The sequence below is a fragment of the Canis lupus genome, chromosome 1 (assembly GCF_003254725.2).
Source record: "Canis lupus dingo isolate Sandy chromosome 1, ASM325472v2, whole genome shotgun sequence".
NCBI lineage: Eukaryota > Metazoa > Chordata > Mammalia > Carnivora > Canidae > Canis > Canis lupus.
This window is the reverse complement of record NC_064243.1, coordinates 121,631,587-121,658,665: the sequence shown is the minus strand read 5'-3', so window position 1 is coordinate 121,658,665 and position 27,079 is coordinate 121,631,587. Positions and strand designations below refer to the sequence as shown.

The following is a 27,079-nucleotide window of genomic DNA, read 5'->3' as shown; positions in this document are numbered from 1 at the left end:
CCTCCCCACCGTGCTCGGGCGGCCCGCCTGGCAAGGCCTCGGGGCACCGTGGGCCGGCTTTTCTGGCCCTCCTGGGGGATCCCGGGAGGCCCTCCCTGAAGCAGGGTCTGCAGGCGGCCCCCGGCCCAGCGACGGAAGCGGCCCCGCCACGAGCCAGGGAGGCTCCGTCCTCACCCGATGCGTGTCCACCCGAAAGGAGCCTGCACGAGGCCGATAAGTCATAATCCAGAGAGGTGATGACAGTCGTCTCCATGTCCATTGATTAATGAAAACAGGGCTAGTTGGACACAGAGTAGATGGTTATAAATGGTGCTGTCAGAGAAAAATAATTATTGTATTAATAAGGAAACGGTTCAAAACCAGGCTCTCAAAAAAGAGAACTGGCAACTTAGCATCTCTGTGGGCCGGCGGGGCGGCCTCGGCGGGGTGGGGGGCACCCCCGCCCCCGCGCTCCAGGCCCCCGCCTCCAGCCCGTGTCCCTGTGAGTGCGTGTGAGCGCGTGTGCGAGTGTGGACGCGGTCGGCCTGACCCGGCTCTCGCGGGCTGCCGAGATCCGCCGGGGCGTTTGCAGGCGTCCGGGACCACTTCCAGCAGGAACGGGGAAAAACGAGCATATCTTATTGTACCTGAAACACTCTATGATATGTACTAAATATTATGACTACTCGGGGCCTTGCAATAATTGATTCACCCACACAGCCATTTAGTCTGCGAGCTGTTCGTTTTACAAATTCTACAATCTTTTAGAAATTCTTTCAGTGCGGAAGATTGCTGCCTGGCCTCAGATTCATTATGGTGATTGAATCCTCTTCAATAGAGAACGGTTTAAAGAGAGCACATGCCCGTGTGTCTCACTCAGAGCGAAGGCACATAGGTTAAAAGCTTGTCTGGGTGGCATAATTCACTGCCGCTATGCCAAACAATCACGTCTTATTGTGACCTTCATAAGATACAAAAAGGCAACAGGATGGAGCTCGGCTTTTTTTAAACCCACTCACAGATTTAGCTTCCCAACATCTGAAGCTTGGAGAATTCCTAATTAAATAACCAATTAATAATGTAGAATAGAAAAAGCTATTTTTTTTTCTGAAATGCAAAATCGTAATTAATCAGAGTACAAAAAGCTGCCTGTCTTTATATCAGAAAAATATAGACTAGGTATTTAAATATTCCAGCACACCTGAACCCTGGCCATCCGTCATTGTTATGACTTAAAACATCTCAGACTAAATTAGGTTTTGTTTGTATAGAGCAGTGAAAGTCAGATGGCTTGAATGACAAAATTAGAACATGCTCAAATCACTGAGACAAAACCGCATAAAGAGAAAGATGTGCAGGGAAAGGGCTGCCAGGATGGAGCAGAAATCTTCCACTGATTTTTTTTTTTTTTTTAAAACCACGTATCCTTGCCCACTTACCCAACCAATTGGTGTTAAGTATGAATTCCTGGCCCCCAAGCAGACATTCCAGGGAAAAATAAAAATAAAAATAAAAATAAATAAATAAAAATAATAAAAATAAAAACATTACCCCCGCCCCCTCGCCAATCGCCCCAGCAGCAGGCCTGGCTGCAGGGAAGGCGCCGCCCCCTCTGTCCCCCCCCCCGCCAGCTCTCTGCCTCCCCGGGGCCCCCTGGGGGGCCGTGTCCCTTGATGTCCCCGCTCGCCACCCACCAATTACTGTCCTCAGGACCCGCAGGGGCCACGAATGAGCCGGGTGCCCCCACCCCTCCGCACCCCGCACCTCTGGCACATTTATATTTTAAAAGAAAAGCGGCTTGTAGGGTTGGCGCCGCCTCCACAGTTTATACCGCGCCCGTGAGATGGCAGAGGCGGGAGTCACTGCATTTCCCAGGGAGAAAAGCACAAACCGCTTTCCCTGCGGGACGCGGGGAGCCGTCGTCGTGGGCGCTGTTGGCCCGGGTCACCCGGCGTCCCTCGGCCTCGCGGTGCGGGGTGCCGAGCTGCGGTCGCCTTGTTTTCTGAACGAGGTGCTCGTTTCCTCGCCTTGGAGCTTCTCTTGCTGGTGCTGCTCGCGGCCAGGAGGTGAGCGCGGGAACCCCCCGATAATCAGGGGGGCCCCGGGGGCGCTGTCGGGGCGTCCTCCTGGCTCAGAGGACGGCGAGGGCGGCGGGCACTGCGGCCCGGCCTCCGGGCGCTGGATTCACAGGGACCCTCACCCCGGCCCCGGCCGCCACCGGCCTCGTCCCTGGCCTTCTGTCCGAGCCACCATCACAAACCTCCTCCCATATATAATTTGCCCTCATTGTAGCCATAAATAATTTTTGGTGACAGTTTTACTGTAAGACTTTGTGCGGTGTTCTCTTATTGACAAAACCACTATGAATCAACATACATGAACACCATAAAAATGAGGGACCCGGCCGCGTAGGCTGGGGTTTCGTCAATAGGGCAGCGCATCGATCCCTGCTCCTCGCCCAGGTTGTGCAGCTGCGCCCCGTGGGTTTGGGACAGTGCGGCTCGGGAGGAGCCCCGGGGCCCAGGCCCGGCCCAGCGCCCCGTCCGTCCCCGGCAGAGCAGGGGTGCAGGTGCACAGCTCCCAGACCGCCCCCCCATCAAGGAAGCAGGCAGAGACTCCACCAAGGATGAATCTGGAGGTGTCGAGCGGAGGGGGCGCCCCCCGCCTGGGGGGTCACCGGCCTGCAGGGGGTGGTCCCCGCGCTGGGAAGCAGCACAGGGGCGCCCGCCTGCCGCTCCCCTTCCGAACCCGGCAGCCAGGCCTGCGCGGTGTCCCGGGGCGGCCACGGCTCCCGTCTTCCGAGGGTCCCCGCTCCGCAGGGCGCGCGGCAGGGGTCTCGGGATCCCCTTGGAAGGGGCGGCGGGGCTCTGGCCCGCCCCCAGCAAAGGCTCCCAGGCCGCGTCCCCCAGCCCGAGGGGCAGGGCAGGGAGTGGCCGGGCGGGCCAGCGGCGTCCTGGCAGCTGCAGCAGCCTGGGAGCGAGCCCAGCGCATTCGAGGGCCCGACAGGAGGCCCCAGTGCAGGGGGGAGGCTGCGTGCCAGGGGCAGGGAGCTCCCGGAGGAGAGCGGGGCTGGGGTGCGGAGCCATGTGGTGGCTGCTCCGTGCCTGGGCCTCCCCACCAGCTGCCCCGGGGGACCGCGGGCACGTCCCTCGGGCCTCACCCCTGCGCTCTCCCCACCTGGACCTGGGCCATGGCCCACGGGGGCCCTTGACCCCGCAGCGCCCTGTCCTCCCCCTGCAGGGCCCCCCCCACAGTGCCCTGTCCTCCCCCTGCAGGCCCCCCCGGATCGCCCTGTCCTCCCCCTGCAGGCCCCCCCTGCAGTGCCCTGTCCTTCCCCTGCAGGCCCCCTCGCAGCACCTTGTCCTCCCCCTGCAGGCCCCCACCGCAGCGCCCTGTCCTCCCCCTGCAGGGCCCCCCCCGCAGCGCCCTGTCCTCCCCCTGCAGGCCCCCCCACAGCGCCCTGTCCTCCCCCTGCAGGGCCCCCCGCAGCGCCCTGTCCTCCCCCTGCAGGCCCCCTCGCAGCACCTTGTCCTCCCCCTGCAGGCCCCCCCGCAGCTCCCTGTCTTCCCCCTGCAAGCCCCCCCTGCAGCACCCTGTCCTCCCCCTGCAGGCCCCCACCGCAGCGCCCTGTCCTCCCCCTGCAGGGCTCCCCCCGCAGCGCCCTGTCCTCCCCCTGCAGGCCCCCCCTGCAGCACCCTGTCCTCCCCCTGCAGGGCCCCCCCGCAGCACCCTGTCCTCCCCCTGCAGGCCCCCTCACAGCACCTTGTCCTTCCCCTGCAGGGCCCCCCGCAGCTCCCTGTCCTCCCCCTGCAGGACCCCCTGCAGCACCCTGTCCTCCCCCTGCGGGCCCCCTCGCAGCACCTTGTCCTCCCCCTGCAGGCCCCCCCGCAGCGCCCTGTCCTCCCCCTGCAGGCCCCCCCCGCAGCACCCTGTCCTCTCCCTGCAGGCCCCCTCGCAGCACCTTGTCCTCCCCCTGCAGGCCCCCACCGCAGCGCCCTGTCCTCCCCCTGCAGGGCCCCCCCCGCAGCGCCCTGTCCTCCCCCTGCAGGCCCCCCCGGCCATGCCCTGTCCTCCCCCTGCAGGCCCCCCCTGCCATGCCCTGTCCTCCCCCTGCAGGCCCCCCCCACAGCGCCCTGTCCTCCCCCTGCAGGCCCCCCCCGCAGCGCTCTGTTCTCCCCCTGCAGGCCCCCCCTGCAGCGCCCTGTCCTCCCCCTGCAGGCCCCCCCCCAGCAGTGCCCTGTCCTACCCCTCAGGGCTCACGGCCCAGCTCCGTGGGTGACTGTGTGGAGGGCTGTGTTCCCCGAAATGCTCCGAGCTCCGGGGAGCAGGGCCCAGGGACTTCCAGGGGAGCCATCGCCAACTCCTCCGAAGGGAGAGGACAAAGTGGCATTTGCGCAGCAAACTGAGGGTCAGTTGTGCACCCCCAGGTGGGGTGTTGGATCGGGGCGGTGGGAGGGCGCAGGTCCCCCCGACCGGCCTGGTTCGCTCAGCAGCGTCTCCCCAGCTCCCAGGCCGCACTGGCCCAGGTGCTGGCACGCTCAGCCAAGGGGAGGCGCTCTCTCCAGAACACGCCAATCTCCCCACATGCTGAGGACGACCGGCCCTGCCCTAGTCCCGGCCCCGGCCCCCTGACACCCTGGGGCCGGCCAGGAAAGCGGGGTTGCCCTCTAAGGGTGATCACTGGGCCTCGCGGGCTGCCCTGCGCAGCCCCCGCCCGCCGCACCTGCCCACGTGGCACCTGCCCAGGGCGCCGGCTGTGCTCCCGCCGTCCTCCTGACGTCAGCCCAGGGGACGGACGCCACCTCCTCCGCCACGCGTTGCTCACAAAGTGTAGGCAAAAGGCAGGTGTCCAATTGCTGCGGGTGAGGAAGAGAAATAATTTGGTTTCTAAATCAGGACTCGGCACCCAGGGACGGATCCCTGAAGGGCTGTGGGGCGTTTGCTCCTGCAAACGGGGGATGGCCTAGGCCCGCCCCTGGGGGACCCTGGGGGCTCCCCTCTGCTCTGGCCCCTGGTGCTGAAAGCCCGGAGAACAAGCCATCTGAAAATTAGGATTCTGTGTCGGCCTGTCAATCCCCAGAAGCACACAGCCTTTCATTAAAATCCGCCTGACATTTCTGTTATGCTCAGAAATCCCGAAGATATGCCAAGCGCCTGCTATTTGCCATCACATCCGCCTGGGAAGCGGCAGGGCCGCCAAGCCCATTGTGCCGCGATGCCCCAGGAGCTGGGCGGCCGGCTGTGCGGGCCCGGCGGGGCGGGGGCCGGGCGGCTCTCGGGGGGCCGCCCGGAGGCGGCGGGGGCCCTGGGCCTGGGGTGCACGCGCCCGGGGGGACAGTGCGGCTCCTCGGCTCGCGTCGCATCCACGCTGGGGCTCGGAGCACAGGAAGCTCCCCCAGAAACGCGGCCTGCTGCTGCTGGTGGGGTCGGGAGCCCCCCTGTGCCTGGGCCCCGGGGGCCGTGGGGGCGCGGAGGCGACACGCAGGACGCGGTGACAGGGCGGCCGGGCGCCTGCGGGGGGGGGGGGGACAGGCCGTCAATATTGGCCATTGACCCGGGGCGCCCCGAGGGATGGCCTGTCATTTGGCCAGCGCGCCAGGAGCAAATGTGCCCGAAAGGTCACGGAGCCCACAGATCGTGCGATGGGGACATGCCGCCGTGGCAGGAAGGCAGGCGGCCCCGCCAGAGGGGAAGGACCATCCAGCCGGGTGGGACGGCCACCGCTCGGCTCTGCAGCCACGTGCAGGGGGCGGGGAGACAAATCAGGCCCTGCGTGGGTGCGCGGCTGCCCAGGTAAGCACGGGAGCAGTGGGGGCCGCGGCGGCACCAGGCTTCCCATGGGACTGAAGAGGACGATGGCCACTGAGAGGCCCTGATCCCAGACCACAGGAGTGGCACTGGCTCTGGGATCTGCCATGATTCCGGGAGTCTGGGTGCAGGTGACACAAACCCAACTCTTGTCCCTTCACCAGAAACGACACTATATTTGTTCAAGGAACATGTTGCCTTCAGGCATGGCTGGATCAAGGCTTCTAAGCTGGGACACGAAGGTGCTGCTTTCCCCAAACATCCTTAGCTCTGCTTTCCTCTTTGTGGCTTCGTTCTCACCGGCAGCGGCTCCCATCACCTTAGCACCCCCTTAGAGGCTCCCACAAAGGTCACATGTGTCTGTCCCGAGCCAGTCCCGGGGCCGAGGTGATGTGGTGCCCTGGTTGGTCAGTCCTGGGCCGCGGAGCCTCCAACCACGGAGCGGAAAGAAGAGAATGAGGGTGGGCTGGGGTGGCAGGGAAGGGGCTTCCCCATTCACACCTGAGTTTCTGCATGTGTCCCCCAGAAATCGTACTCTTGCTGAGGCCCCCCAGCCTCGGGCAGTCGGCCCCAGCGGAGCCGGGGTTCTCGCACATCCCCCGAGCCAGGCGGAGCCCGGAGGAGCGGGCGGGCCAGCCACTGGGCTCTCATGCAGGGACACGGGTTAGTGATGCTTGGACGGGGGGACAGCTCGGAGGAGGTGATGAGGCCGTGAACGTCTGTAGCAGTCAGGACAGGCTTCCAGGAGGAGGTGAGCTGTGGGGGGACCTGGTCGGTGGACGGAGTCAGGAGGAGGGCCCCATTTTCCACCTTTGCACACATTTCGTCCAGCACAGCCTGGCTTCTGGCTCAGCCCTTTGCCTGGAGCCCAGGTGCGGCCGCGTGGCTCGCAGGACGGCGCGGAGAAGCGCCCGGAGCTCGGGGTCGGGGACGGCCTGTTCACCCGGATGGTGGGTGCTGACGAGGCCGGTGGCCGGCAGGGCGGCTGTGCGCCCCAGGGTGGCGGGCCCCACTCTGCGTTGCACCCTCCCGCCCTCTGCAGGATGAGCCACCGGGTGGCACTTGGTCGGTTTCGGTCGGGTGGCGGACAGCCGCTCGGGGACCTGAGGAGCAGGCCTCGCGGGCTGGAGCAGCCACCCTGGGCGGCCTGCGGCCGTCGACTCTCCACCAGGCCTTGGGAGAGGAGCGACTGCCGGAGGGGAGGAGCCCGGGGGGTTGGTGTCCTCGGGACGGTAGATGACGGTGAGTAAGATATGGAAGTGTGTAGGGATCCTGTGGACCACAGGGACGACGGGCCACGGCATGGGACGTCGGGGAGCTGCCGGCTTCGTTCTGTTGCTCACAGAGCAGAGGAGTGAAAAGATAAAGCTAGAAGAGGACTCTGGCCGAGTTTACAGACTTCCTCCCTCCCCTATCCATCCACTCCTCCATCCCCCCATCCCTCCATCCCTCCACCCACTATCCACCCACCCACCCACCCACCCATCCATCCACTGTCCATCCATCCATCACTGTCCATCCTCCCATCCACTATTCATCCATCCATGCATCCACCCATCCATCCACTAGCTATTCATCCTTCTGTCCATCCATCCATCCATCCATCCACCCATCCGTCCATCCACCCATCCGTCCATCCACCATCCCTCCCTCCACCCATCATCCACACACCCACCCATGCATTGCTCCCAAGAGTTCACACACTGGGTTATGACCTTCTGAGGGTCTTGAGGAAGGGGTGCCAGAGGCTGAGGGACAGCCAAGAGTGTTTTCCAGTTTTGTTACCACTCTCTGGCCGGAGAAAGAATGGACCTGCATGAGCCAAGGGTTGTGCTGTGTGGCCAGCAAACCCTTCCATCTCACCAGCTGCCAGGAAAGAGTGGCTCTCATACCTCAGCTGGTTGATGAGATGGGGCCAGCTGGAAAAATAGACCCCAGAGCCAACCAGGCTGGATGGGTAGTGCAGGGGGCCTGGGCTCATGACTGCCCAGCCGGGTGGGTGCCCTGAGACTGGAAGACCGGAGTTCTCCACCTTCCTGCATGTGATAGACATGTGGCAGCTCCTCCTCAGTGCCAGACCCTAGAGCTACAGCGGTGGGCAAGTGGGACCCAGCCCTGTCCCCCTGGGAACTGCTGGTTCTGCGAGGGAATAGACAGACAGGACCGTCACCCCCCACCCACCCTGCACCAGGCCGCACTCACTGCCACACAGCCAGGCTCCCCGAAGGATAAGCCAGATATGCCACCTCTCCTGGCCCCCGTGTGTTGTGGGTTAGATTTTGTCTTCACCCCAAATCAAAGTGCTAATGCTCAGTGCCTCAGACCGGGACCTCATTTGCCACCAGGGTTATTGCAGATGTGATTAGTTAAGATGAGGCCCTACGGGCGCAGCGTGAGGCCTGAGTATAATGTGACTGGTGTCCCTATAAAAGGGGTAAATCTAGACACAGATCTGAAAGGAGGGAAGAGGAAGCCTGGAACAAGCCCCCCGATGGACAAGCTTGGCCGACGCCTTCATCTTGGACCTTCAGCTCCGTGAGAGAACGCGCGTCCATAGTCCAAGCCACAGAGCCTGCGGCGTTTTGCTCCTGCGTCCTCAGGAAATGGGTGCAGCATGCTGGTTGGGGGCTGGAACTGGGGTCTTCTGGGTGCCCATAGCCAGGTCCTTGTCGGTTGGGGATTCCAGACGCTGGCTGCACCCCAGGTCAGCAACGGTTCCACACACAGGATCTCCCCTCCTGCCTCAATGGCCCTCAAGGACCCTAGCTGCTCTTCCTGGTGGCAAAGGGCCCTTCGTGGGCTGCAGAGAGGCAGGCCAGAGCTCCCTGCGCCCCACCTGGGTGTCCCTGGTGGGAAGTAGGTGTGGTCGGACGGGAGCAGTCTTGGGAAGGGACACTGGCCTGTCCCTTAATAAACTGTCCTACTTACTGCCCTACTGTTTTCTAAAACATACCATTTACTTTGCAACTTCGGGCTTTGTACTTGCAGTGTCCTGGCCTGAGGTTCTTTCTTGGGATCCTTGTATCAGCAGCTCAGCCTAAACATCACCACTTCCAAGAAGGCACCCTTGACCACCAGGTAAACAGGCCGGGCCTCTGGTGCCCTCCAGTAGTGTGCACAGAGGGCTCATCTCATTGCGGATGCGCTAGGGTCAAGCATTTTTGTTGTGGTTGCTGCTATGTTTTCTGTTCAGAACAGTGTCTTACATGTAACAAATGTTCAATAGATATTTGGGGATGGATGGGTGGATGGATGGATGGATGGGAGGATTGATGGATCGATGGATGGATGGATGGATGGATGGATGGATGGATGGACAGATGAACAGATGGGCAGATGGACAGATGGATAGATGGATAGATGGATGAGTGGGTGGATGGATGGATGGATGGATGGATGGATGGATGAATGGGTGGATGGGAGGATGGGTGGGTTGGTGGATGGATAGATGGATAGGCAGATGGATGGACAGATGGATGGATGGACAGATGGATGGATGGACAGATGAACAGATGGATGGGTGGATGGATGGATGGATGGATGGATGGATGGATGGATGGGAGGATCGATGGATGGGCAGATGGATGGGCAGATAGATGGATGGACAGATGGATGGATGGATGGATGGATGGATGGATGGATGGGCAGATGGATAGATGGATAGATGGATGAGTGGGTGGATGGATGGATGGATGGACGGATGGATGGATGGGCAGATGGATAGATGGATAGATGGATGAGTGGGTGGATGGATGGATGGATGGATGGATGGATGGATGGATGGATGAACAGATGGGTGGACGGATGGATGGACGGAAGGATGGATGGATGGATGGATGGATGGATGGATGGATGGATGGACGGGTGGGTAGATGGACACTTGGGTAGAGGGATGGGCTTATACCCCAGGGTGGAGCAGAGAGTGTGGGTTGGGTTGTTGTTAAGCAGGGGTGTTTTCCGTGAGGCCCAGGGCAGGGCAAGAGGGCCGAGGGAGGGGGAGCCGATGCGCAGGGCCCTCCCTACCCGGAGCCCACTGTCCTGCCCTGGCTCTCCGAGGCCTGCAGACCCAGCCCGGCGGCCGTGGGACCTGTGCGCGAGCCCCAGCTCCCTTCCTGCTGTCCTCTGGCTCCGTGGCTCCTCCGAGGGTAGCTGCTCTGGGACGAGGCAGGGGAGGGTGCTCCCCGAAAGGCTTCAGAGGGAACCCGGTCCTGGGCACGCCTCCCTCCCGCCCCGGGCCCCGCCAGCTGCCCTGGGCTGCTCCTGGACCTGCCTCTCTGAGTGGCGCCCACCGCCCAGGTGGCAGAGGCCGCAGCCTGTGTGCGCGGAGGAGGCTCTGGGGCCTGGGTTTGGGTTCCTGGGCCCGTGCCCCTGAGGGGTGCGTTTCTGCCCGCGCCCACCCAAGCTCCGGCACGTCAGCCAGGGCGCCTGGGCGGCTGCCACCATTGCTCCGGCCCCAGGTGCTGGTGCGCGTGCAAGGCCACTTTGGTTGGGCAGCGGGAGTGTCCCCAGGGATGGCCGGGCGAGGGGGCTCGTGGCCCCAGGCAGAAGCCGCCACTCTCGGGAGGGTCGGGAGGGTCGTGACTGCCCAGCGCCCCACCCCAGCCCGCAGCACACGGCCCCCCGCCGGGTGGGGGCCTCGGCCGCCCTCCACTCCTTCGGGTCCAGCCTCCGAAGCTGCAGGAAAAGCCAGCTCCGGGCTTTGTTTATTTTTGGAGTTTTCACTGGCTGGGTGAGGAAGTGAGCCTTGTTAGAGGGGATTTAACTGTGGGTCACCGTGAGTTTGAGGGGCTTAGGAAGAAAGAAAGAAAGAAAGGGCTTTCCCCTTCATCCTCCCCGGAGCAGGGGCCCCTTGCTCACAAAGACCGGGCCCCTGAGCCGGGACCTCAATGCCAGCCCAGCTGGAGGGAGCCTGTTAATGGGGAAGAGCTTAAGTCATTTATGGGAACCGAGAGGGCTTTCTTAGCACCGAAAAGAAAGGCCTCCCCAGGCCGGGGTTTCCCGGGCTTTCTTCCCCGGCCCCGGGAGGGGAGGGGAGGGCTGTCCCTGTGCCCTCCGGAGCCTGAGGCCTGCGCTGCTCTCAGGGGCCTGGGGTGCCCTCAGGCCCTGTGTCCCTTTCCCCATAAGCTCTGGGGCGGGGAGCCAGGCAGGCCTCTGGGGAGACGGGCCGGGCTGTGCCACCTCCTAGACTGTGCAGACGCCGCTGGGTCTTTGCTCTGAGCCCAGGGCTGTGAAGGAGGCGGGAGGCAGCTGGGGGCCCAGCGCCCCGTTCCCTTGGGACACAGGGGAGGCTCCGGGACCTGCCTCCCTGAGCGGCACGGATGACGGAGCCCAGGAACCCAAACCCTGGTTCTCCCCAGAGCCGCCCCTGCCCGGCTAGGGCCCCCCGCAGAGGAGGCCCTCTCCCCGGGAGCTGCCGTGCGCCCCCACCTTGTGGCTCCCCCTCCCGTTTCCTCCAGCCTCCCACTCGCGGCCTCAGTCCCAAGATAGCCCTCCGTGGAGCAGATCACACCCTGGCCTCCAGAGGGTTTTATTATTATGGGAAACAGCCAAAGTGGTGAGGAGGGGGGCCCATCATCTCCTGCAACCAGATAAAATAGAAACAACTAAATAAAGCACCCTCGCTGCTCAAGGGAAAAATTCTGCTTGTCAATTATGATTTATGAGCGATTGCCAAACGGGAGCTGGCCTGCCTGTCTCGGAGGCCTGCTCTGCTTCCCCGCGCGGGGCGCTGGGCCTGGGCGCTGGGTGCGGCCGGGGTGGGGGCGGCCGGGCTCTCCTGGGAGAAGGTGGGTCCTCGGCGGGCCCGGGCGGTTAACCCCGCGCTGCCTGGTGCCCCGGGCCCGGCTGCCGGAGGGAACCGAGGGGACCTGGTGCCCCCGATCTGGCACAGAGGAGGGAAGGGCATATGGACGGCGGCCACTGGCGAGGCGCCCGCGCCGGGCGCTGGCTCCGGTCCCAGTGTGAGCTTGGGACGGTGGCGGGTAAGCTCTCTATCCCTCTCTGCCCTATAAAGTCCCTGGCAGAGCTGCCCCCGCCTCCCCCGGCGCCCCGTGGAGGCCCACCGATTTGTCCTCGCCCGCGACGGCGCGGGCCAGATGGTGGGTGTTTCCAGGCCACAAAGTCCTCTGACCTTTGAACAGTTGTCGCCGAATTTCAGTAATGAAAGGGCCTCTTTTGAATACGTACAAATGAGACGTTATATTTCCATACATTTTATTTCCAGCCTCATCTGCGAATCTAATATTGACCTGGAGTTATCTGTGATGGGGAAGTTATTAATTCTGACAGATATAAGGGAGAAGCTAATATTCGCCTTTTACAAACACCTAATATTAATCTCGGGCGCTGTAAACGAGCGCGGCACGCCGGCATGGGGGAGATGACACCAGCTCGGAATTTGATAATGAAAAATGGGGAAGTTTAATTTCAGGGAATGGATAAAAATGTTTGCCCGCTGTGAGGTAGGCAGCACGGCGGCCCCGGGCGCGGCTCCCGGAGGACCGAGCGAGGCCTGGGGGTGTCCTGCCCACCCCGGGGGCCGGGACCCGCGGGGCCTGGGCGCCCAGCACCTGCAGCTCCACCCGCCGTCCCCCAAGGGCGAGAGCCCTCCTCGGGGTCGTCCAGGGTCACCCGTGGGCTCAGGGCTCCTGGGGGTGCACGAAAGGTGGGCTCCCTGGTGGACGGGGACGTGAGGACAGACCGGGGGGAGCCGGAAGGTTCTGGTTAGCTGGGGGATCGGGCCGGCTCCTAAAGTAGACGCCTTCGCCCTCGGGCCGTGCCTGCTGTGCCCCCCACTTGCCTCCCAGGTCCCCACGGCTTTCGCTATCCTGCCCCCGCCCCTGCTCCTACCTCCTCTGGCTTCCCCCCTGCAGGCCCGGCCCGAGCCCCTTCCCGAGGCACCTCGCCGAGTCCGGCCCCCGCCCTACACCTACGTCTACCCCCACTAAGGGCTGAATGGAGCCCACAGTCCCCTGTGGGGTCCCTCCCTGGCCCCCTGGAGTGTGCACACGTTGGGCAGCAGGCCCGGGCCAAGGCAGGGAGCTTGGCTGGGCAGGGGCCTCGGGTGCAGCAGGCACATGTCCTGTACAGAGGGGACGTGGGCACCCAGGACAATGCCCACGGGGTGACGTGCCCTGAGCCAAGGCCCAAACTGCCAGCAAAGCCCAGGAGTGAAGGCAGAGGCGCTCGGGGGCGACCCTGACACCCTGGGCCGCGAGGTGACACTTGGCGGTTGTGTAGCTCCCTACTCAGTGTCGCCTCTCACGACGGCCACGCTCACGCTTTCCGAGCGGCCGAGTCACCGGGTGTGCGTGGACCCACCCGGGGGGCACAACCCCGTGTTCCCAGCCACGGGCACGGCCGGGAGACTTGGTGACGCCCAAGGGCAGCCGTTTGGGAAGTAGCTGAGTCCCGTCGTTGTCTGTGCCGGAAGGACAGCAGTAAGCATCCATTAGACCCCTTCTGTTTGCCCAGGATGGTGCCAGGGGCCGGGCCGTGTGCAGGCCGTACCTACCCGACAGCCGACCCCAACCTGGCCCCCGGGGCGCCATCTGTTACTTCCCGGGAGGCCGACGGCGCTGGCAGCCGGGGAGCACTGTGCCCGGAGCCCTGCCCATGCCCGGGTGCGGCCCGAGCCTCCGCAGACGGGGTGGCCTTGGAAGACCCGGGGCAGCCGGGAGCTCGGGGTCCCCTCCGGGGTGAGCAGGCCTCGGCCGCGTGCTCCCCCTCGGCCCGTCCTCACTGTGGCCAAGAAGCCACGTCGCCCCGGGCTCAGGCTTCCCTGCGATGCCACCGCGGACCCGGCGTGGGGAGCCGTGCAGCCCGGTGGGTGGAGCTCTAGGCCGCGGGGCGGGTTGGGTGCCCTCGAATCGCCCCCTGCGGGAGCTGGGACGGGCCTCCGCCGGCTCTGCGTCCATCGGTGCCCGGGTGGCAGGTGCCCCGAGACGGGGCGTGACTCGCCCGAGGCCACGCAGCAGGTGGGGGGCTGTGCAGGCGAGGGCCCGGGCGGGGCTTAGGGCTCACGCGCTGTCCGAGCTTCTCCTTGGGCACCTTCCTTCCTGCCCCGTGAACTGCGGGTCTCAGTGTTTGCCCTTCGGGAGCCTTTGAAAGAACCAAGGAGCCGCGGCTCCCCCCGCCTGCCCTTCGCCCCAACACCTGCTCACCCTCGGCCCCCACGCGTGCCGCGGCCGAGCGCACGGTGACCCTGGGCCGCTGGGGCCGGAGCCCGTGCCCTGCGTGTGTGCCGTCGGTGCCCCACTGACAGATGCACACGCACACGCACACACACGCATGCCCTGTGCTCCCAGCAGCCCCGAGGACCTAGGGTCGGGGGTCCCGGCCTCCAGGGCTGCGTGCGGCTCTGAGGGCGGAGGAGGAGGCTGGGATGGCGACCGCTTCTCCGGCTGCGAATCACAAAGGCCCTCCGAGCATCTAGGCGGCACAGGCGGTCGCGTGAGTGAGTGTGCGAGGCTGCGGCGTGTGCACACGCACGGCAGGACGCCCGAGCAGCCGTGGTCCCCTTTGTCCTCCAGGCCCCCGGTCGTGGCGATCCTGGCCTGTACCCACGCCTCTCCCGTGTGGTGGGTGGCGCGGGGGCCGCGGGGGGCGGGTGTCCCCTCCGCACCCGGGGCGGGCATAGCGGGGGCCCCTCCGCCTGTGGGCGGCTGCTCCCCGGGGAGCCCTGGCGGGCGGCCGGCGAGCACCGGGCGGGCATCCAGCGGCCTCTGGCCCGACCTGTGTGAGCGGAGGCCGTGTTTATTGTCAGAAAGATGACTAAGAAATCCTCGACATATCGTATCATCAGCATTATGATCGGAGAAACAACACCTACAAAATCTATTATTCATTAAGTGTAACCAATATATAATTTAAAACAGTGGGTTTTGTCAAATAATGTTAGGTCAGCATAATTTTCTGCCTATTACTAATATCTATAACATCTTTGCCTTAGTCAGCTCTATTTAAATATGCAATCATTTACAGCTTTTGAGAATATTTCTGTGCGCTCCCAATTTCCAATATTCAACTACGACAAATTTTATGCTGACATCAATAGCAAACTATTAAAGACAGTATTTCATTATTGGTTTTTCATCCCAAAAGTTATTTACAATTATATACTAAGCACTCATATTAAAGGAAACCATTTAAATGAGGTGCTATCTACTTTAACAATATGTCTGTCACAGAATGAGATTGTGTTTAAAGATTTTATCAAGAAATGGTTGTTTGCTGAGGTTATGTTTTGTCCATGAAATATGCATTTCATATCTCTTTCATTTCATTAACATAATTTAATTTGTGCTTTGCATTTTGTGCATAATACATATTTGATTTACAAAACAAATATTTCCATTAGAAAATGAATTTCATGCAGGCAAAAAAGCAGAACCAAATGATGTATTGAAGGAAAATAAGAAGAAATGAAATGCATTTTCTCAGTCTATTAAAAAATCTATGGCATTGACAGAAAGTGCACTTAGTGGTACATTTAAAAAATAGCACATATGTCAATGTATTAACAAATAGAATTGGAAATACAAATATTTCCCTATATCAAGCCAAGAATCTCTTTATTTTAATTGAGTTGATTTAAAAGCCCAACTACAATTTAATTTTTATTTCACGATGTGGGGCTGGGGCTGGTGCCGTCGGAGCTGTGTGGGGTTGGCGGTTGATGGAAGGAGATAGTTGACCTTAAAAATGGCTTTTATTGACAATGGAGAGACATGCTTGAATAGGAAGCGAAGGGGAAGCGGGCCCTTTGTGATCCGGGAGCAGGGAGGGGAGCGCGGGCAGGGCCGGCTGGTGAGCAGCTCCCGCTCCGCCGCCCCCTGGCCACCCCCTCGCCCCGGGAAGCGGGGACGAGTCTCTGCTGGCCCCGCGTGACACGGGCCGGGGGCAGGGGCCTGCGGGTGCCAGAGGCCGGGCTGCCCCTCCGCCGCCGAGGACCCTCCTCCTTGCCAGGCTGTGGCCGTGCTGTGGGGCCCACCCGTCGGGTCCGTGGTGGCGAGACGCTGGACAGCGGGGCTGACGCATCCCAGCGGGTCCCCAAGAGACACGGGGCGGGCCCCGACCCTGCATGTGCGGCCTCCCCGCAGCCCAGGAGGACCCGAGGGGGCCGGCTCTCCCGGAGAGCTGTGGGATGGTGGGGGGACACCGAGGCTGGGGAGAGGACGGCGTCGTGCCGGGCGTCCTCATGGGCCACCTCGCTGGCTCCCCTTCCCTGACCCGAGTGCTCTTCCCGCAGCCCGTGCCCCATGCTTCTCGTGACTCACAGCCACAGAGCAAGGGGGCAGCCGCCGGCCGGCCGGCCCTCAGGACACTGACACAGGGTCGGAGGGATCTCGGGGGGCCGGGGGGCTGTTGGGAAAATCCCCGGGGCCTCTCCCAGGACAAGCAGGGGGAGTCTTGGCGCCCTGATGGTCGAGGACATGCCGTTTACAAATGCAAAGGGCGGTGGTGACCCTGGGGCTGAGTGGGACTGCCGTGTACGGTTGCATGGGCTGCGCACTGAGCCGCAGTGGAGAAGCCATCCGCGTGGGTGAACATGACAGATGTGCCGCGAGGATCGTGCAGCGTGGCTGCGCTGGGGCAGGAAGGTCACGTCACACTGCCCGTGGCCACGAAGCATCACTGTCGGGGTGGGAGTGCCCCCCGTGCTCCTGCTCCCAGTGCTCCCCTGACTTCACATGCACGGCCTCGGACACACTCCCCCCTGCGCCCTCAGGCTCCGAGTCCTCCCATCGTCTGACTCTGTCCCTCTCTGGAGGCCCTGAGGAGCAGCCTGCTTACTGCTGCCCCCTGGGCCTGTGCCCTCAGGGCTCCTTGTGCCCTTGCTGCCGGGACACAGCGCCCCTGGGGCCGGACAGTCCCCACCGGTCAGACCGAGGTCTGTGTACACCGGGCCGAGGAGGAGGGGTCACCTTGCCTGTGAGAAATGCCCACAGGCCTCTGGGGCACAGGGGCCTGGGCAGGGGGCCGCGGGGTGCTGGCGGGGGGCTTCCTCCATGATCCGAGTGGGACAGCAGGGCCGGGGGCTGTGGGTGTGCTCCAAGGCCCCGGACCAGCCTGGTCCCCGCTCCTAATTCTGTCCCCCTCCTTCTCTGCCCCTTCCCCCCTTGGGCTGCCCAGGGCCCCAGGACCCCAGGACAGCGTGGCCTGGAACTAGAAAAATCCCTCCTGCTTTGACACAAAACATCACAAAACCATGGTCAAGATGGTTGGAGACGGGGGAAACCGGTCGCCTCGCAGGGGCCAGCAGGAGTGAAGAGGCCCCAGCCTGGGATTGGGTCCCCCGGTGTCGGGAGCCCAGGCACCATCAGGCCGGTCTGATGGCCCACAGCCCTGGGGACCGGGCCGTGCTGCCTGGAGGAGGCGGGGAGCCAAGGCCTCCACGTGGTCTCCGTTGTACCAGGGAAGCTGTGGCCCCTGAGTCAGGAGGGGCGGCCACCGAGCGGGGGACACAGCGGACGATGCGCATCCGTGGCGTGCACTTCCCTCCTCTGAGCCAGACTCTGTGAGCCACGCGTGGGGTGAAGGCGAAGGCTGGCGTCCTCGTCACGGAAGAAGAGACAACGGGGGGGGGGGGCAGCGCCTTTGGGACTGGCTGCCACTGCACGTGCCCCGGGGGGTGTGCCCAGGCGCGGCTGAGCCGGGGCCCGCCCCGGGGTGTGTCCCTGCTGGGTCCCCAAGCCCTCGCCTCTCTGCCCAGCCAGGCGTCCGTCTCCTGAGGACCCGCGACACCTGCATCGGACACAAGGTCAACCCGCCTTGACATGATACTTAGTTTTGCTCCCAGGATGACACGTGGCTCCACGGCAGGTGCTGGGGAAACAGAGGCGTGGGACCCGGTCCCTGCCACTGGGAGCCACGCGCCAGAAGAGAATTTATCCTTAACCGATCTTAATGGTTAATTCCCTTTAAATACAACTCCCTTTTACGCGTGTGACGTGTGTGTGCACAGCTGATATCGGGGCCTGGTCTCAAGCATGCGCTGGCTTCTAGCGAGAAGCCCTTTCCCTTGTGAGACCAGCTTTGTCCGTCCTGTCGCTCCACACCCTCATCCCAGCGGCTCGGGGTGGGCCCTCCCCGCTCTTTTAGCTGCTCCCATTGCATTTGGTGGTGTTTGTTTCCGTTTTTGCTTTTTTTTTTTTTTTTTTTTTTAATGTACCATTAGGAATTTACGCTCAGGCTTCCTGCCAGAACCGTACACTCCTCTCGCAGCCACCGTACTGTCACGGCGGCCGTCCAACATTCCCATTTTATTTTTCTGGAGCGCTTCCTTCTCACGCAGCGTTTGGCTCTCTAGAAGGACGCTCCGCTCCCTTCCGCTTGGGCCTGGGGACCGACGGGGCCCCTCCGGCTTCCCGTTGCTACAACCTCCCCTTCCTCCGTTTACTCCTTCATCTTGTTGGTACACACCCTGCGGCGACTTTCTGAGAAAAGGTGCCTGGAGAATCCTTTTCTTTGTGGACTCGGCATGTTTGAAATGCTCCTCTGGACTGGCCCCGTGCGGCTGGACGTAGGACCCGGGGTTGCTGTCGCTCACCCTGCCGGGGTTGAAGGCGCTTGCCCCGGTGTGGTCCGGGATCCACCGCGGCCCAGGCCTTCCCAACGTGGCCCGCCGTCCCCTGCAAGTACTGGGAGCCTGCGTGCATCCCCGCCGCCCTGAAATCCCGCCGTGAGGGGCTCCCTCCGTCTGGAAACGGCTGTCACCGCTGCCGGGATGTCTTCGCTGTCACTGCCTGCGAGGACTTCGGCCCTGGTTTCTGGGGCCAAACCCTTCTGGACTTCCTGTCACTGAGTCACCACCTCATCCTCCCACCTTAGCGGGTCTCTCCCATTCCCATCTTTGTTGCTTCTGTTCTTCCAAGGGACACACTTCACTTTAACTGCCAACTGCCCATTGACCCAAGTCCTGCTCTCACAGTTCTGATTTGAAAAACTCCTTTTCTCCTCCTCCTCCTCCTCCTCCTCCTCCTCCTCCTCCTCCTCCTCCTTCTAGGGACTATTCCTTTTGTCCGTCTCCGGTTCCGGGCTCTGGGAACCATGTGTTTTCATACCTCTCTGAAGCATTAATGATAACCTCGTGGGCATTTCCTTTAAAAAAAAGAATGGTGGCAAAAAATGCATCCCACAAAACCCACCCTCCTTAACCAAATTTTAAGTGTTTTACGCTCATCGGAGGAGGCGGGTCGCAAACGGGCAAACAGTGCATGTACATCAGTCAAACTATTTTTCCGAGGTATCTGCATCGGTCCAACTCGGAAGGCGAGAGTGGCGGTTGTGAGGGGCAGAGGCCTGCGGGGGGGAGTGGGAGGCGGAGACGGGAGCTGCTGCTGGGCCGGGAGGTTCAGGCAGGCGCAAGGAAGAAGGGGGATCGCGGGCACTCGTGTCCTGCCCCTGCACTGCCTGCTGTCTCCTCAGGCCCCGTCGGCCCCCATCTCACATTTCGGGGCCTCTCCTCAGGTGTCTGGAACCCCCCATCCCTGCGCATCTCGGGGTGAAGGGCCAGAGCACCCCGGGAGGGGTCGTGCTCAGACGGGCCCCTGGGCCTCTGTGGGGGCGACGGGGAGGCGGCCTGCCCGATTCCTGGGAACTTCCCTGAGGGGACCTGCTGGTGTTTGCCCGGGGCCCGCCTGCCCGTGAGAGCCCCCCATCTCCTGGGGACCTGGGGGTGCATGGTGGGCTCGGCCATCTGCTCCGGGGCCGGGCCTTGGGGTCCCTGCACCCTGTGAGGCTCCTTGGCCCCTGTTTCCATCGGGCTGCCCCCGTCTCTGCGGAGCTCGTTCCGCTGTCTGTGGGGGGACAGGGGCGCCCTCCCGGCTGTCCGGGCCCGGAGGTTGGGGGGCGGCTGAGGCCCGGCCGGCCCTCGGGTCGGAGGCCCGTCCACGCGGCACGCTTGGGCGGTGCTGGTGGCCCTGGTCCCTGAGGGTCCCTGGTCCCCCCCAGTTCTCACTGCGCCGTCTGCTGTCTGGCCCCGAGCTGTCACAGTCGTCCTCCGCGGCTGCTGCTCTTCACAGTCCTGTGCTCCGGGGCCTCGTGCCCTTTCCCTCCCTGACTGCCTGTGGGATGCTCAGCCTGGCGCGGGGAGACGCAGAATCTCCCACGCGGGACGGAAGGACACGAGAGCGGCCCCTCGGTGCCGGGCCCTCCCTCCTGCCCCTTGCACTCGGCTTCCTCCCGCCCCAGGAGGAAGGTGCAGGGTGACCTGACCTCCCAGCCCTGCCGGCTCTGCTGGTGGTTCCAGGGCAACCTCCACAGGCCCCGACGGAGGCTGGGCCGGGGGGCGCGGTGGGCGGGCGGCTCCGTCCAGAACCTCCACGGGCTGAACCGACACCCCCTTCCTCCCGGGCACAGCTGAGCGTCCGAGGCCCAGCACCCCGCGGTCCATTCCCCGCCCCGCAGCTCATCCCCTCCTCCTGCGCTCGGCCCCTAAGAGGGTCTGGATCCCAGCTCAGGGGCCTCGGGGGGGAAGGGACATGCGAGTGACAGTGGGCGAGGTGGGGGCCGCAGCACTTAGCTCCCACCCACCAAGATACACCCAGAACTTTTCAGTATAAACACCCACATCTGCCGGCTGTATGCCCTGTTTTAAGATACAGTACGTTCATAGAAAACACGAGGTCCAATAAGGCTGAGAGCACGGTTTGCTCCTCAGTTCCCACGAGGAGGGTGACGTCGTGCGGCGCAGGGCCGGGTGGTGGGCGGCGGAGGGCAAGTGTGGGCAAGAGCCCTCGGCGCGTCCCCGCTGGGAGGAGCAGGTGCGGCAGGGCGCGCAGGCTTGGGTAACCCCAGCAGGCTCTGGGGCGCCGGATGCCCTGGGGTGACGCGGGCGGGGGCCTGGGCCCTGGGGTAGGGTGTCCCTAGACAGGGTGACGGGGGCCGGCCCTGGACCGGTTGGCTTGTGCCACTGATCAGTATTCTGGGGGCGCGCTGGGCCTGCAAGGGACAGTCCCTGCCGATGGCAGAGCCTCAGAAGCACGGAGAGGACAGGACGTGGTTAATAAACAGCCCCTGCGGGGGGACCGGACTGCACAAAGGGTAGATGTGCGCTTGCGGGGGCGGGAGAGCTGGCCCGGGAGGCGCTGGGCTGGTGGGGAGAGCACCCCGAGTGAGTAGGACCCCAAGGGCCGGGCTGATGCGTGGGGGCGGCTGCGTGGGCGGCCGGGGGGCTACCTGGGGGGGCTGTGAAACAGCCTGAAAGATACAAGTGGGGGCGAGTGAAGGGGGCTCTCCTGGGAGCAGCCTGCAATAGGGCCGCTCTGGGCCAGGGTCCTGCTCTCCTGACTCCCTCCCCTGCTCCCCTCCTCCCTCTCCTCCAGCATCAGCCAGTCAGCGGGGGCCCAGGTATGTGTCAACAGGCCACTAAGAGGTACCCAGCAGCACCCCCTGTCCCCTCCCTGCTGCCATCACCCTGGCAACAGTGCATCCCGGCAGGGGACACCCTCCACCCCACCCCCGGCCTCTGGGTGCACAGCAGGTGTGAGGGGCGGGGGGCGCTGGGGACAGAGGGGCCTCGGGCTGCTCATCCTGGTGGAGCGCCCAGGCGGGAGTCCGGCCCCACGGCTCCTGCCCGCTGCAGGTCCCGGCGCCCTCGCGGAGCCTCACTCAGGGGAGGGGCCTCCTCAAGTGCCACCTGATGGCGGGAAAATAAAAGCGGTGATTTAGAGGCCACCTCCACTCGACGGGCTTCCTTCGCCGAAGACGCTCAGCTAATGAACCTCAAGCAGATTCATGGCTGTGTGTGAAGTCGACGGGGTCCTCACTCCGCGGAGACGAGCCGCATAAATCTTTGTTTTTAATGTCTAATGATATGTAAAATATTTAAATTTGCAACTCAGAATTATTAAGCTGCCAAGGTTTTTTGCCTATTAAAGTGTATTCTCGTCTGAGAATTTATGGGGCGCCCTGTGCCCGCCGCCAGCCCCCGTTAGGGGACGGAGGTATAGATTTGTGGTCTCCTACTGTAAAAAACTTCAGGATCGTCTGACCCTGTAAACTGAAAATTCATGTCTCTCGCCCGGGGACAAATGCATTCTTTGTAAAGGCGGCCCATGGCCAGCCTTGGGCTCATGTTAGTTTATTGTCACTGGTTGATAACGTTTAATGGAAAAGATACAAGAGTGCCAAAGAATTTTAATTATTTTTGTGATAAAGTTATATGTTCGGCCTTGAAAAAGTAGAGATAATGCAGGGATTCATTATTATTCCCACTGTGTTTAAACAGACGACACAGAATGCAAACAAAAGCAGATGAAATTTGAAAAGTATTATCAATATTGCAGATAGCAGATGCCCTTTCGAATCAGAACAAGCATATCTTCTATAGCAACTTTATGGTTGAGTAGTTTATTCATTTCTATTAGAAGGTTGTACGTTTCTAAAATATGTAGATGGTATCTAGAAAAACCAACCAACCAGACGGGTCATTCTGCTTGTTTTCCTAAATTTATTATTTCACTTCTGCAGGCCCGATCCGAGGGGCATTAACATGGGAGCGGAGTCTCATTGTGTCAAATTCTATCTCGCGCGTGACCTTTGGCGGGCTTGGCGCTGGTGTGGAAAGGAGATCGGAGCGAGGGGTCTGGACCACGGCGGAGTCTGCGTTGGGCTTGATCTGGGCGGCGGGTGTGAGGCCGGCGTCGGGGCCCGCCTGGCTGTCCCTCGAACTCCCTTATCCTCTGGGCTTCTCTGGGCGCCCGACGGAGGGAAACGAGTCCAGGAGCAAATGGCGAGTGTCCCCTGCCACCCGTCCCCCTCCGAGGGCCGACCCACCCCCCTAGGTTTCGCCATGACACCTAAAAACGGATCCGACCCCTCTCATGGGCTGCAGTCCTCCTGCCGCTGGGGCCGCCCGGGCTCCAGCTGGATCCTGAGGCTCCTCCGGCCACCCCTGGGGGGCCGGGGCAGATGGCCTTGGCGACCCTGTTCTGATTTTCTTTTCTGAGAGATGGATCGATTCTCGTTCTCATGTTCACTCAGCAGGGTAGCCTGGAGCCTCAGCCTTGCAGCCAGGACCTCGGGCTCCAGAGGAGCCGGGACGTGGGCTCGGAGGCCGCTGGGGCGGGGAGCATCCCTCCCGTGAGGTTATAGGGTCGAGGAAGCTCTCAGCCCACTTAGTGCTCGGTAACTGTGAGCTGCGATTATTATCTGCATCGTTGTTTTCTTCCACTGATGGCTCCTGGACGCATAGGGGATCGCTCTCCCTCTCCCTCTGCCTCTCCCCGCTGTTGGCTGACCGGGTCCCCTTCTGTGGCTCCCTCCGGGTTGAGGTTGCTTTGAGGCAGCCCCAGGAGTGTGACAGCCACTGGCTGCGTCTTAGAGGGAGGCCGTGACCCACGGAGGTGCAGGGCTGGGGACCCGAATCCCCAGGTGCTCGGAGCTGGGGCGTCTCGGCCACAGAGAGGCTGTGAGGACAAGCCCAGGCTCCGGGGCATGCATCGCGCCTGGCTGGGAGCCGACAGCAGGGCGTGAATTAACCGGCGCTTTCAGGAAGCGGTACCTGGCGGCGAGCGGCTTCCTAGAAGGGACTTGCTCGGAGACGGGACGCTTCCAGAAACAAGGCGCGTGATAAGCCAGGAGCGACTGCAGCATCCCTACTGCGTGCTCCGGCCACGATGCAATCGCGTTAGGGATTAAAAGCGAAAGGATAGCGGGAAATTGTGTTTGGAAGCTAAATAGCATTTGAAACAGAAATAATAAATCAGGAAAACCCACAATGGAAGGATCCTGAAGATGCTACACGTCAAAACGAGTGGGTCACGGAGAAGGCCGTGAGTACATAGCGGGAAATTTATGCCTTTTAAATATATTTATCAGGAAATAAGAAGGGTGGATGACAAATGGGCTTGGCGTTCAACCGTAGAGACCGGAAAAAGCGCAAAACCCCAAGAAATAAGGAAGTGGTACGGATAAGGTCAGACGTGCGTCAAGCAGATGGACTGACCAAGACACGGATGGCTTCTTGCAAAGATTAGCAAGAGACAAGGGACGAGGGACAAGGGTCGGTGCAGGCAGGACGCAGCACAGCCCGAGGAGGCCTCTGGATGACGGGGGTGAGCCAGGGGCACCCGAGGCTCCCAAGCACCTGCCGGGACCGGTTCCCCCGGACAGTCCCACTTCCTGCCCGTCGTCCCCTCATAATTATGAATGTCACGTCCTTTCATCTCGAAGTGTCCTGGTTTGGAAGGTGACATCACGGGCGCCGGCGCCAAGAGCCACATGTGGCGACCGAGAGCTGGAAATGCGGCTCGGCCTCACGTGCTGGGCTGTGCTCGCGCACCGGCGGCGGCTTTGGAAGACTTAGTACGAGACAAAGGTGGCAAAATAGCTCAATGGTTTTTTTTTTTTTTTTTTACGCTGATTACCTGTTTAATAATCTTTGGACATTTTGGGTTAAATCAAGCACATTTTTTAAAAAAGATTTTTATTTATTTATTCATGACAGACACATAGAGGCAGACACGGGCAGAGGGAGAAGCAGGCTTCATGCAGGGAGCCCGACGTGGGACTCAATCCCCAGACCTGGGGTCACGCCCTGAGCTGAAGGCAGGCGCTCACCACGGAGCCACCCAGGTGCCCCCAAATCAAGCACATTATTAAAATGCATTTCACCTGATTCTTGTATGTGGCTGCTGGAGAACCGGAACTGCCTATGGGCTGGCATTCTATTTCGGTTTTTCTTTTATTTTTTAGAGAGAGAAGGAGCGCATGTGCCTCGAGCGTGCCTGCGGGGAGGGCGAGCATCACAAGCAGGCCACACTCTGAGATTTTGCCCCAAGGACCTGCCCCCTAGGTCCCACCCCCCCAATTCGCCCCCAAGGCCCACTCCCCCAAGATCTTGCCCCTGAGGTCCCACCCCCGAGGTCCTGCCCCCCAAGATCTCACCCCCAAGGTAACGCCCCAAGGTCCTGCCCCCTGCATCATGCCCCTGAGGTCCCACTCCCCCAACTTGCCCCTGAGGTCCCACCCCCGAGGTCCTGCCCCCCCCAAGATCTCGCTCCCTCGAGGTCTCACCCCTGAGGTCCTGCCCCCCAAGATCTCACCCCCAAGGTACCACCCCAAGGTCCTGCCCCCTGCATCGCGCCCCTGAGGTCCTGCCCCCCCAACTTGCCCCTGAGGTCCCACCCCCGAGGTCCTGTCCCCCAAGATCTTACCCCCGAGGTCTTACCCCTGAGGTCCGCCCCCCGAGGTCCTGACCCCCACATCACGCCCCTGAGGTCCCAACCCCAACGATCTGTCCCTGAGGTCCTGCCCCCCAAGATCTTGCCCCCGAGGTACCACCCCGAGGTCCTGCCCCCCCATTGCGCTCCCAGGTCCTGTCCTCGAGGTCCTGCCCCCTCATTGTGCCCCCGAGGTCCCAACCCCAAGGTCCTGCCCCCCAGATCTCGCCCCCCAGGTCCCACCCAGGCTGCAATCCAGAGTGGGACTTGGGCTGCCCTGGCGCCCCACCTTCTATCTCTGTAGCCAGTGATGCTTTTCAGGTCAGCCCGGCTGCGAGCTGCCTCTCCCCCCACGCCCCCCGCACAGGGGCCAAGGCTCAGAATTCGAATCCAGGCCCCAGGGCTGACTTGTCTGGGTCACATTAGCCATCGCTCTAGGGTTCCATTCCCGTGTCTAATGGGGACAAGTACCTGATGAGCTCAGGGCTGGGGGTGGGGGTGGAGGTGGGGGCGGGGCGAGACTCAGATCGTTCACACAAAGTACTCAGCCCTGTGCACTTAGCGCTCATTAAGTACTAGCTGCCAGTCATAAAACCCAGCCTAATGACGGCAGCTTCCTCCCCGCAGGCCCCCGACGCCGCTTTATCGCTCGGAAGCGCCGGCGCGTGGGAAGGGTGAGCGCCCGGGCCTGCCGTGGTCTCGGGGGCGCACCCCCCTGCCCACCCCGCCGGCGCCCCGGGAGCCGGCACCTGCACCCTGGGCGGGCTGGCGTCCCTGCTCCCCTTCCTCCTCCCAGCAGGTGCACTCCGCGGCCCTGCACCCTGGGTGCTCTCGGCCCTCCTGGCCCTGCACCGAGGGGGTGTCCCGGTAGTGACCCTGGGTCCACTTGGGCGCGGCGGGCCCTTGGGAGACACTGGCCGGCGGCTTGATGGTCCCTCAAGCAAACTCTCCAGCTTGAGCCAAACGTCCTTCAGACCTTTGGGAGGGATGGGCCTCGGCCACAGCGGTCAGAGACGTGGGGTGCCCAGATGCCCGCAGGGACCCCGTCTGGGCAGGGCCACGAGAGCTGGTCTCCCCGGCTGGACGTGCTGACTGGGGGGCACACCTGCCCCCCTCCCCGCACCCCTGGTTTCACGGATGGCACAGCAATGTCCACTGCACCAAGGACCGGCCCCCCTGGGCCAGGTTCCCGGCCCGAGAGCCCTCCCTTGTCGTTTCAGCCGCAGCCCCCGGGGACCTGGCACCCGACCGAACGGGAGGGCCATGAGCCCAGACGGGGAGCCACCCCGGGCAACACCCCTGTCGTGGATCCCTGCTCGGTTCCGGGGAACTCGGGGAAATGTGCTGGCGGCATCCGCTCCTGGCCTCCCCCCGGGGGCTGTGGGCTGCCAGGGAGGGCGGGAGCTCGGGTTCCTGCAGACCTTCAGGTTGGCAAAGCGCTCTATGTGCTTCCATTTCATCCCCACAGAAGTTGCGCTGTGTTAGGATTCCCGTCCTGCAGCGGGGAGGCCCCCACACGGTAAGTCCCGCACCCCGCGGCCGCAGCCAGGGAGGGGGTGTCACCCGGCGCGGGCCAGCTGCTGCTGCTGCAGGGTCCACCTGGGCGCCCCGGGGTGGCAGGCGGCAGGGAGGGAGGAGGCCGTAGAGACGGTGGCAAGAGCTTGGGGTCAGGAGTCTGTACAACGTGTTCAAATCCCTGTGAAGCCAGAGACCGGGGCCTTGACCCCGGGTGCTCAGTGTTCTCCTCTGGGGTGATGCCTGCACCCCACCTACGGCCAGGATGAGTTTATGTGAAGCAACGCACTTCAGGACAGTGTCCGGGATCAGACGGGGGGCTGCCACCTCCGTGGTTGGTCCTCAGACGTGGGGGAAGTTCCAGATTCCGGCAACCCCCTGAGTGGGGCAGCCCCGTCTCCGCAGCCTGCAGTGGGGGCTCCCACCCCGGAGCGGGGCCGAGCTCTGCTGGGAGGCTCAGGAGCCGGCTGCATCCGTTCTGGTCGCAGGTGCATCCTGAGGCCGGCTGGCGAGTGGGAGGGGCTCGGGGCTTCCGTGGAGCCCGGGGGGGAGGGGGGTCCCAGATCGTCGCCAGCAGCTCCCAGGGTGGCACAGCTCCATGCTTCACTGCC

At 62.7% G+C, this 27,079-nt stretch overlaps 1 long non-coding RNA gene across 1 annotated transcript; it reads left to right on the top strand.

The window, feature by feature from the left end:
* The first annotated feature begins 1,640 nt into the window (after positions 1-1,640).
* LOC112645616 (uncharacterized) lies at positions 1,641-24,394 on the top strand. Its single transcript, XR_007403347.1, has 3 exons — positions 1,641-2,045; positions 8,776-8,865; positions 24,239-24,394. It is a non-coding gene; the product is annotated as an uncharacterized LOC112645616 (long non-coding RNA).
* The last annotated feature ends 2,685 nt before the right edge of the window (positions 24,395-27,079 follow it).